Here is a 10396-nt window from a genome sequence, read left to right as displayed (position 1 = left end):
ATAGTGCTAGCAAAAGAATAAGAATACACACATAGACCAATGGAACAGAATAGAGAGCCCAGGAATAGACCACACAATTATAGTCAACTGATCTGTGACAAAGGAGCAAAGACAATTCAATGGAGAAATAATATTTAGCTTTATTCCCCCAATAAATTGTGCTGAAACAATTGGGTATCCCTATGCAAAAAAAAAAAAAAGAATGTACACGCAGACCTTAAACCCTTCACAAAAATTAACTCAAAATGGATCATAGATCTAAATGTAAAATATAAAACTCCTAGAAGATAACATAGGAGAAAACCTAGGTGAGCTTTAGCTAGGTGATAGGATTTTAGATGAAACAGCAATAGAATGTTCATAGTATGTACCCGGGATATGATGTGATGAAAACAGTATTTCATCTCTGGAATCTTCCTCCCCAAAATTCATAACACCAGTTTAATCATGGTAACAAAAAATTAGGCAAATTCCAATATAGGAGCATACACATTATTCATGACCACAACCCTATGATGTAGGAACTCTTATATTATTAGGAAAAAAGGGACTTGGGTATATTTGTAAGCTAAGACAAAGAATATAATGGAAAGAAAGAGGTCAAAGAGATAGGATAGAGATGGATTATTGATCAAGCAAGGTCCTCAAGGAGTAGTTTCAAGCTTTCTTTTGCATCAGAATCACGTGAGTGGGCTTGTTAAAATGCAGACCCTCACGTTTCACCTATAGATTCTGATTCTGTGGATGTGACCTGGGTATTTTTTTTGAAATATATTTTTTATTGATTTCAGAGAGGGAAGGAGAGGGAGAGATAGAAACATCAATGATGAGAGAGAATCATTGATTGGCTACCCCCTGCATGCACCCTACTGGGGATTGATGTGCCCTGACCCGGAATCCAATTGTAACCTCCTGGTTCATTGATTGAAGCTTAACCACTGAACTACACCAGTCGGGCTGGTAGCTCAGTATTTTTTATCAAATAAATTTGACATGTAAATTGGGTTGGGTATGTTTAACAAGCATCCCAGGTGATTCCCATACAGGTGATCCTAGGACCACAGGTTGAAAAGCACATGAGGGCTCAGATGAAGACATTAACCTTGGTTGGAGAAAGTGCTTCAGGATACGTGTGGGCCAGGAGCTGGTGGCCTCTTTTCCTCATGAGGTAAGAGATGATACCTTTGTGAACAAGGGGCTGTTTGTAGCAATAGGGTGCTTCGGAGAAAGCAGTCAGTTTGGAACAGAAGTGGTAGGAATGGGAGAAGATGTTTGCCGAGGATAAGGGAAGGGATTTCTGAAGCAACCTTAATCCAGAAATCAAAATTGTAATAAGATACTATCTCCTTGTGAAGGATGGAGAACACAACTGCCATTAGTTTTCTACAGAGCTTAAAAGGAGGATGAGGGGAGAGAAGCCTAGAAAGGAAAGAAAACAGACTCCCAAAATTATCATTGTGAGGGTCGTGAACATCACCACCTGACTCTACTACAGTGGTAGCATGGGGTAAAACGCACAGGTCCTGGAGCTAGCCCGACTTCCTAGCCTCTACCAGTTAACCTCTCTATGCCCAGTCTCATTATTTGTAAAATCGAGTTAGTAATACTCTCTACTTCATAGACTTATAGCAAATTCTAAATGAGTTAACGTATGTAAAATTATTAGTGCAATGTCTGGGTCACAATGGCTGAGTAGTTTTCATTATTTAGCTACTATGAATTAAGGCAGTAATGTTCAACACTTTTCATCTCATAGCACACATAAACTAATTACTAAAATTCTTTGGCACACTGAAAAATATATTTTTGGCCGATCTGAAAAAAAAAGTATAATTTTGGTTCATTCACACTGGATGGCTATTGTTGTGTTGCTGTTGTCAGTTTTTATTTGACAATCTAAGGGGAAAGAGGTTGGTTCCCCTGACTAAATAGTCAGCTATTGCATGTTTTAAATGTTCTGGCAGCACAACAGTTGAAAATTGCTGAATTAAGGTGTTATAAATATTTGTGTGCAAAAGGTACATATAAATTTATGTGTGTTTTGTGTGAACAAAGTTTTTTTCTTAATTATCTGGGATAAATACCCCAAAGTGCAATTGCTGATTGTATGTTGAGTTGCATGTTTGCTTTTATAACAGACTGCCAAACTGTTTTCCAGCATGGCTACCATTTTGCATTGCCCCCAGCAATGTATGGGCGATCTACAGCCTCATCAGCTTTTTGTGTTATGACTATTTTTTATTTTAGCTATTTTGGTAGGCGTGTAGAAATGTCACATTGTGCTTTTAATTTGCATTCCTCTAGTGGCTAATAATGTTGAAAAGTTTTATATATGGTTATTTACCATCTGTATATCTTCTTCAGTGAAATGTTTATTTGTGTCTTTTGCCGATTTTCTAATTGGACTTCTTTATTATTCAGTTTTATGAGTTCTCTATATATTCTATAGACTAATTCTATGCCCAATTTATGGCTTGCAAATATTTTCTCTCAGTGTGCTAGTATACCTTTTCTTTCCATTGGCTTTAAGGGTCTTTCATGAAGAAAAAGTTGTAATTTTTGTGAAGTCCAATTTATCAAATTTTCCTTTCACGGATTGTGCTACTGGTGTCAAGTCTAAGACCTCAGCCTAGACTTAAATCCCAAAGATTTTGTTTGATTTTTATTTCTAACTAGAGGCTCAGTGCACGAAATTTGTGCATGGGGGGGGGTGTCCCTCAGCCCAGCATGCACCCTCACCAACCTGGGACCCCTCGAGGGATGTCCAACTGCCCAGTTAGGCCTGATCCCACCAGGCAGTTGGACATCCCTCTCACAATCCAGGACTGCTGGCTCCCAACCACCTGCCTGCCTGCCTGCCTGCCTTATTGCCCCTAACCACTTCTGCCTGTCAGCCTGATCATCCACTAACCACTCCCCTGCCAGCCTGATCAACGCCTAACTGTTCCCCTGCTGGCCCAATTGCCCCTAACTGCCCTCCCCTGCCAGCCTGGTCACCCCTAACTTCCCTCCCCTGCCAGCCTGGTCCCCCCCAACTGCCCTCCCCTGCAGGCCTGGTCACCCCCAACTGCCTTCCCCTGCAGGCCTGGTTGCCCCCAACTTCCCTCCCCTGCTGGCCACCTTTGACCACATGGGAGCAGCCGTCTTGTGTGTTGGAGTGATGGTCAATTTGCATATTACTCTTTTATTAGATAGGATGACTTTGTACTTTTACATTCATTGTATAAATGATGTGAGGTTTTGTTTGAGATTTTTTGTTTACTTGTTTGCTTTTGTCTATGATGTACAATTGCTCTAGCACCGTTTGTTGAAAAGACTATTCCTCCTGCATTGAATTGCTTTTGGGCCTTTGTCAAAAATCACTTTGGCATGTTTGTGTGGGCCTATTATTGGGTTCTCTATTCTATTCTATTTATGTACATGTCTATCCATCCAGCAATATGACACGATCATAATTACTGTAGCTATATTGTAAACCTTAATATCAAGTAGAGGGATTCTTTTCAATTTATTCTTCTTTTTCAAGTGTGTTTTAGCTATTCTATGTATTATGCCTTTTCATATAAATTTTAAAATAAGCTTGTCTATGTTCACAAGAAATCTTGCTGGGATTTTGACAGGAATTATCCTATCTAATAAAGAGAGAATATGCAAATTGACCATTATGCTGTCACAAAGATGGCGGCACCCACAGCAGAGGTGGGCAGGGGGGGGGGGGGGGGGGGTTCCGTAACACAAGATGGCTGCGCCCACAGCAGAGGCTGAGTTCCCCTAATGAGCCTTAACAAGCAATCAGCAGGGACCTGAGGTTGCACCCCCCTCCTGCCTGGTGGGGCTTGACAGGGAACCTCCGCCATGCCCCCCGCCCTGGTGCCAGGCTGGGGGACCTCAGAAAGAGAGAATATGCAAATTGACCATTATGCTGTCACAAAGATGGTGGCACCCACAGCAGAGGTGGGCAGGGGGTCAGGCCATGCTCCCCACCCTGCCACCAGGCCAGGGGGCCTGAGGCTGTGCCCCCCCACCCGGGGGGGCTTGACAGGGGACCTGAGGCTGCACCCCCCTCCTGGCAGGGCTTAATGGGAAATCTCAGGCTGCCTCCCTCGCCAAGCGGGGCTTGACGGGGGACCTCAAGGCGTGCCTCCTGCCCTGGCCCGGGCTGAGGGACCTCAGGCTGTGCCCCCCACCCAGCAGGGCTCGACAAGGGTGGGGCCGGCCAGGTCTGGATTTCACCTAATGGTGGTGGGGCCAGCTGAGTCTGGGTTTCGCACGATTTTGAGGCACCACGGGTGGGCAGGGACTTGACTTTAGGTCCCGTGGCATGCCCCAGATTCTGAGAGGAGGAAGATTTTCATATACATTTTACTAATTTTCTTTCATCTCTGACACTTCTATTATAGAGAAAGGGCAAATAGCAATATTAAAATATTTTCTCTAATTAATCCTTTTTTAATGTGCATGAATTTCATGCACCTGGCCACTAGTATTAAATATATAGATCAATTTGAAGAGAACTGCATCCTTACTAAGAGTGTCTTCTAATCCATGAACATATTATGTCTCATCATGTGTTTAGGTCTTCTTTGATTTCTTTATTTGGATTTTGTAATTTTCAGCATTCATATCCTTTATATGTTTTGTTAAGCATATACAAAATTTCATTTTCTTTAGCATGATTATAACTAATTTTGTGTTTTTTATTTTGGTTTTTACATATTCTGTTACTATATAAAAATATTTTTCTTTCAACCTATGTATGTTATTAAATGTGAAATGAGTTTCTTCTCATTTCAAAAACCATGTAGTTGGCTTGTGAATGTTTTTAGTGTGTTTTCTTGTTGTTAATCCTCACCAAGGATATTTTTTTCCATTGATTTTTGGAGAGAGTGGAAAGGAGGGAGAGGGGGAGAGAGAGAGAGAGAGAAAGAGAGAGAGAGAGAGAGAGAGAGAGAGAAAGAGAGAGAGAGAGAAATGTGAGAGACACATCAATTGGTTACTTCTGACATGCGTCCCAAACTGGGGCCAAAGATCGAACCTGCAACCTGGATATATGCCCTTGATTGGGAATCAAACCTGAGACCCTTCCATGTGCAGGCCAGTGCTCTAACCACTGAACACACTCGCCAGGGCTTTTTTTATTTTTAATTCACTCTACTAGTCTGCCTTTTTAATTGGTCTATTTACACCAATTTACATTTAGGCAATTTTTTTTTTTAATATAATTGAGGTTATGTGACATTATTATTTGTTTTCTGGTTTTCCTCTGTTTCTTTTTTCTCACCTTTTTGTGGGTTACCGGAACATTTCTGTAGGATTCCATGTTAATTTACTTTTAGTGTGCTTGAATGTATCTCTGTATAAAAAGTTGTTGCTCTGGATATTCAAATATGCATTTGTGACTTATCACAGTCTATTGATTTCAACATTTTGCCACTTTGAGTGAAGTATGGAAACCTTACCTCTATTTCAGTCTCTTTGCCTTCCCCAATTTTTAATATTATTGCCTTGAGTATCAGATGTTGTTATGATTTTTTGTTTCAGTCATCAAATATGATTATAAAAGCTCATGGAAAGATAATCTGTCATATTTACCCCTACTTTTTTTTTTTTTTACATATTTTGATATTCTCCTTTCCTTTTTGAAATTCCAAGTTGTCTTCTGTTATCTTTTCCTTTTTGTGTAAAGAAGCTTCCATTTTCCATTCATTAAGGATAGGTTCATTAGCAACACATTCTCTTAGCTTTTCTGAGCATATCACTATTTCTTCTGTGATTCTTGAAAGATCATTTTTTTGGATATAGAATTTAGTGTTGGGAGTGTTTTTCTTTCAGCACTTGAAAAATGTCATGCCATTTACTCTGGCATCTATGGTTTCAAATGAGATATCTGCTATCATCAGAATTAAATAGACAATATGTTGTTGGTTTTCCTAGCTGCTTTCAAAAGTTTTGTGTGTATGTGTGTGTGTTCAGCTTTCAGAATGTGATTATAGTAGTTCCTTATTTGTGGTTTCACTTTCTAAGGATTCAGTTACTCACAGTCAATCACTATCCACCAATATTAAATGAAAAATTCCACAAATAAATAATTCACAAGTTTTAAATTGCATGCTGTTCTGAGTAGTGTCATGAAATCTCCCGCCATCCTGGTCTATCCCACCTGGGATGTGAATCATCGATTTGTCCAGCATATCTATGCTATATATTTGACCCACCTGCTAATCATTTAGTAGCTATCTTGGTTATCAAGATTGACTGTCATGGTATTGTAGGGCTTGTGTTCAAGTAACCCTTATTTTACTTGATAATGGTGAAAAGGTGAAGGTAATCCACTCAATAATGAAAGAAAAAAAATCATATGCTGAGGTTGCTAAGACCTATAGTAAGAGCGAAACTTCTGTGAAATTGCCAAATTTATAAATGAAACATAGGTATGTGTGCATAGGAAGAAACATAGTTATATATAAGGTTTGGTAATATTTGCAGTTTCAGGCATACACTGGGGATCTTGGAATGCATCCACCACAAATAAGGGAGGCTGCTGTATGTGTCTTGGCATGGATTTCCCTGGAATTATCCTGGTAGGGTTTGCTCAGTCTCTTGGAACTTAGGTTGTGTCTTTCACCAAATTTCATCATTTCTTCCAATATTCAGATCCACTCTTTTCCCCTCCTTCTGGGACTTTAATGATAGGAATGTAGGAATGTCCTAAGGGTCCTTGAGACTATTCAGCCCACCCCTCCCCCAGTTTATTATCTCTCTGTTGTTTACATTAAGTACATTTTATTGCTTTATCCTCAGTTCACTGATTCTATCCTCTGTCATCTCCATTCTACTATTGAACTCATTTAGGAAGTTTTAAAAAGTTTAACCCTGGCCAGTGTGCCTTAGATGACTGAGTGTTGTACCATGCACCGAGAGGTAGCCAGTTCAATTCCCAGTCAGGGGACATGCCTGGGCTCGATTCCCAGTAGGGGGTGTGCTGGAAGCAGCCCATGGATGTTTGTCTCATTTATGTTTCTCTCTCCCATCCTCTCTCTATAAAATCAATAAAAGCATATTTTTGAAAAAGTTATATTATTGTATTTTTCAGTTCTATAATTTTCATTTAGATCCTTTTTATATATTTTATTTGCTGAAGTTTTTATTTTATTTGTTTCAAAAGAAGTATAAGTGCTTGTTGAAGTATAATGGCTGCTTTAAAATCCTTCTCACATTATCCAACATCTGATTCATTTCAATGTTAGTCTCAATTAATTGTCTTTTCCCCTGATATACGTATCTCCAAATTGTGAATCCTAACTAGCTGATATCTATTTCAGAACTCTTTGTAGCCCAGTTCCTTGAATCCTCTGGCCCAGTATAGTGCTGGTTCCCTGGGATAGGCCTCTTCTTTTTTGTGTGGGTTTTTTGTCATTGTTGTTAATCCTCACCGGCGGTTTTTTTCCCATTGATTTTTAGAGAGAGTGGAAGGGAGGGGGAGAGAGAGAGCTCTATCCACTGAGCAAACTATCTACGGCGACAGGGCTCTTCTTAAGGTAAAGTATTTTATACTAGCTTGTGAGGTATAAGACTCATTTTGGGTGTAAGAGCTGTGATTTCATATTTTCATCATCTCTTGTGAATTCTATTTAATAATCTTTTAATTGGACTTCTCTGGGATTTAAAGGCTTTAACTTTGGGGTGTATATTTTCCACCCCAGTTTTTCCTGTGTGTGTGTGTGTGTGTGTGTGTGTGTGTGTGTGTGTGTGTGTCTTGCCTCCAAAAGCATCTTTATTCCTGCCCTGGTCTTTTAAATAAGATTTTTGTGATGATCAAATGAGACATTAGAGAAAGAGAAGGGATGAATGTGATAGCTGCTTAATGTCCCTGGGTTTAAAGGGCACCCTCATCCCTCTGACATGGAACCTGTCTAAACCACAGGAAATCCAACAGGGAGGAAGGTCCTGCAGTCTCTTAAAACAGAAATCTTGGTATGGCTAAGCCCACAGAGGCCAGTGCCTGTGAATCCAGGACCCCCCCACCCCCTTCCTCCAGCCCTGGGCTTAGGGTACAGGCACTCTCAGGTGTGGGGGACGCCAGGACGGAAGGCTGGGGGAGGGGTGGGCATGCATCTGTGCTCCGCCAGCCCCCCACAAGGATGGTCCCCCCTCTGCCTATCGCGCAAGTGGAGTCTCCCAGCCTGCGCCCCCAGGTCTAACGGAGGAGAATTTTGGGAGCATTTCTCTCGGAACCTCCGAGCGAGCTGGTTGTGCTGCGCGCTCCTGTTGCAGCTTCAGGTAAGCGATTGGTGACGCATCTGCAAATACCGCCATTGCCGCCGGGGTCCGGAATGGATTTGCCCGCTAGCATCTTGCTTTTTAAGTATTATATTTTTTAAAAAAACAAATAGTTCTTAGCTATTGTTTCTAGTGGCGTCATTCCATTCCTGAAAGAAAGATATCCTGGCTATTTTACAGGAGACTTCCCCTTGAAAAATGTATTGCATCGTTTGTTGCTTTTTGTAGATGAGCAAGGGATTACTAAACGGCAGATAGTAAGTACCCTTTAGAAAGGGGCGGATGTGGTTGTGATATTGCAGCAATACATAGTACAAAATCTTTTTTTAAGATTATGGCAAATATTTAGGCTACATGCCAGGATTTCTACGTGACATCGGAGCAGATACTGATCAAACCTTCCCACATGCCGATGTTCTGCATTCTGTTATTTAACGCTCACAACAGTTCAGTGACGTGGACAGTGTTTTGCCCGTGTTGCAGATGCAAACACTGATAAAGATCGCAAAGCCCGCAAGTGACGGAGCCTGTAGTTGAAGGCAGATGCTTCTGGTTCCCTGGGATAGATCTCTTCTTAGGACAAAATAGTTTACACTAGCATTTGAGGTATAAGACTCATTTTGGGTGTAAGAGCTGTGGTTTCATTTTTCATCATTCTATTTAGTTATCTTTTAATTCGACCTTGCTGGCATGTAAAGGCTTTAACTTTGGGGTATATATTTTTCTACCCCAATTTTTTCTCTGTGTGCGCGCGCGGGGCATGGAAGGGGGGCGGGGGGGGGGGCCGGCCTTGGGGGGGGTGTGACTGGCCGGGCACGTCTTATTCCTGCCCTGGTTTTTTAAATAAGATTTTTGGGATGATCAAATGAGACTTTAGAGAAAGAGAAGGGATGAATGTGAAAGCTGCTTAATGTCCCGGGGTTTAAAGGGCAGCCTCATCCTTTTGACAGGGACCCTTTTTAAACCCCAGGAAATCCAACAGGGAGGAAGGTCCTGCAGTCTCTTAAAACAGAAATCTTGGTATGGCTAAGCCCACAGAGGCCAGTGCCTGTGAATCCAGGACCCCCCCACCCCCTTCCTCCAGCCCTGGGCTTAGGGTACAGGCACTCTCAGGTGTGGGGGACGCCAGGACGGAAGGCTGGGGGAGGGGTGGGCATGCATCTGTGCTCCGCCAGCCCCCCACAAGGACGGTCCCCCCTCTGCCTATCGCGCAAGTGGAGTCTCCCAGCCTGCGCCCCCAGGTCTAACGGAGGAGAATTTTGGGAGCATTTCTCTCGGAACCTCCGAGCGAGCTGGTTGTGCTGCGCGCTCCTGTTGCAGCTTCAGGTAAGCGATTGGTGACGCATCTGCAAATACCGCCATTGCCGCCGGGGTCCGGAATGGATTTGCCCGCTAGCATCTTGCTTTTTAAGTATTATATTTTTAAAAAAAACAAATAGTTCTTAGCTATTGTTTCTAGTGGCGTCATTCCATTCCTGAAAGAAAGATATCCTGGCTATTTTACAGGAGACTTCCCCTTGGAAAATGTATTGCATCGTTTGTTGCTTTTTGTAGATGAGCAAGGGATTACTAAACGGCAGATAGTAAGTACCCTTTAGAAAGGGGCGGATGTGGTTGTGATATTGCAGCAATACATAGTACAAAATCTTTTTTTAAGATTATGGCAAATATTTAGGCTACATGCCAGGATTTCTACGTGACATCGGAGCAGATACTGATCAAACCTTCCCACATGCCGATGTTCTGCATTCTGTTATTTAACGCTCACAACAGTTCAGTGACGTGGACAGTGTTTTGCCCGTGTTGCAGATGCAAACACTGATAAAGATCGCAAAGCCCGCAAGTGACGGAGCCTGTAGTTGAAGGCAGATGCTTCTGGTTCCCTGGGATAGATCTCTTCTTAGGATAAAATAGTTTACACTAGCATTTGATGTATAAGACTCATTTTGGGTGTAAGAGCTGTGGGTTTCATTTTTCATCATTCTATTTAGTTATCTTTTAATTCGACCTTGCTGGCATGTAAAGGCTTTAACTTTGGGGATATATTTTTCTACCCCAATAGCACTGATGGAACCAGCTCCGAAGCCGACAGCGTTTGCATCCCAGCTGTGCGGCT

The sequence above is a fragment of the Myotis lucifugus genome, unplaced genomic scaffold (assembly GCF_000147115.1).
Source record: "Myotis lucifugus unplaced genomic scaffold, Myoluc2.0 scaffold_63, whole genome shotgun sequence".
Taxonomy (NCBI): domain Eukaryota; kingdom Metazoa; phylum Chordata; class Mammalia; order Chiroptera; family Vespertilionidae; genus Myotis; species Myotis lucifugus.
Note: the sequence above shows the minus strand (reverse complement) of the source record.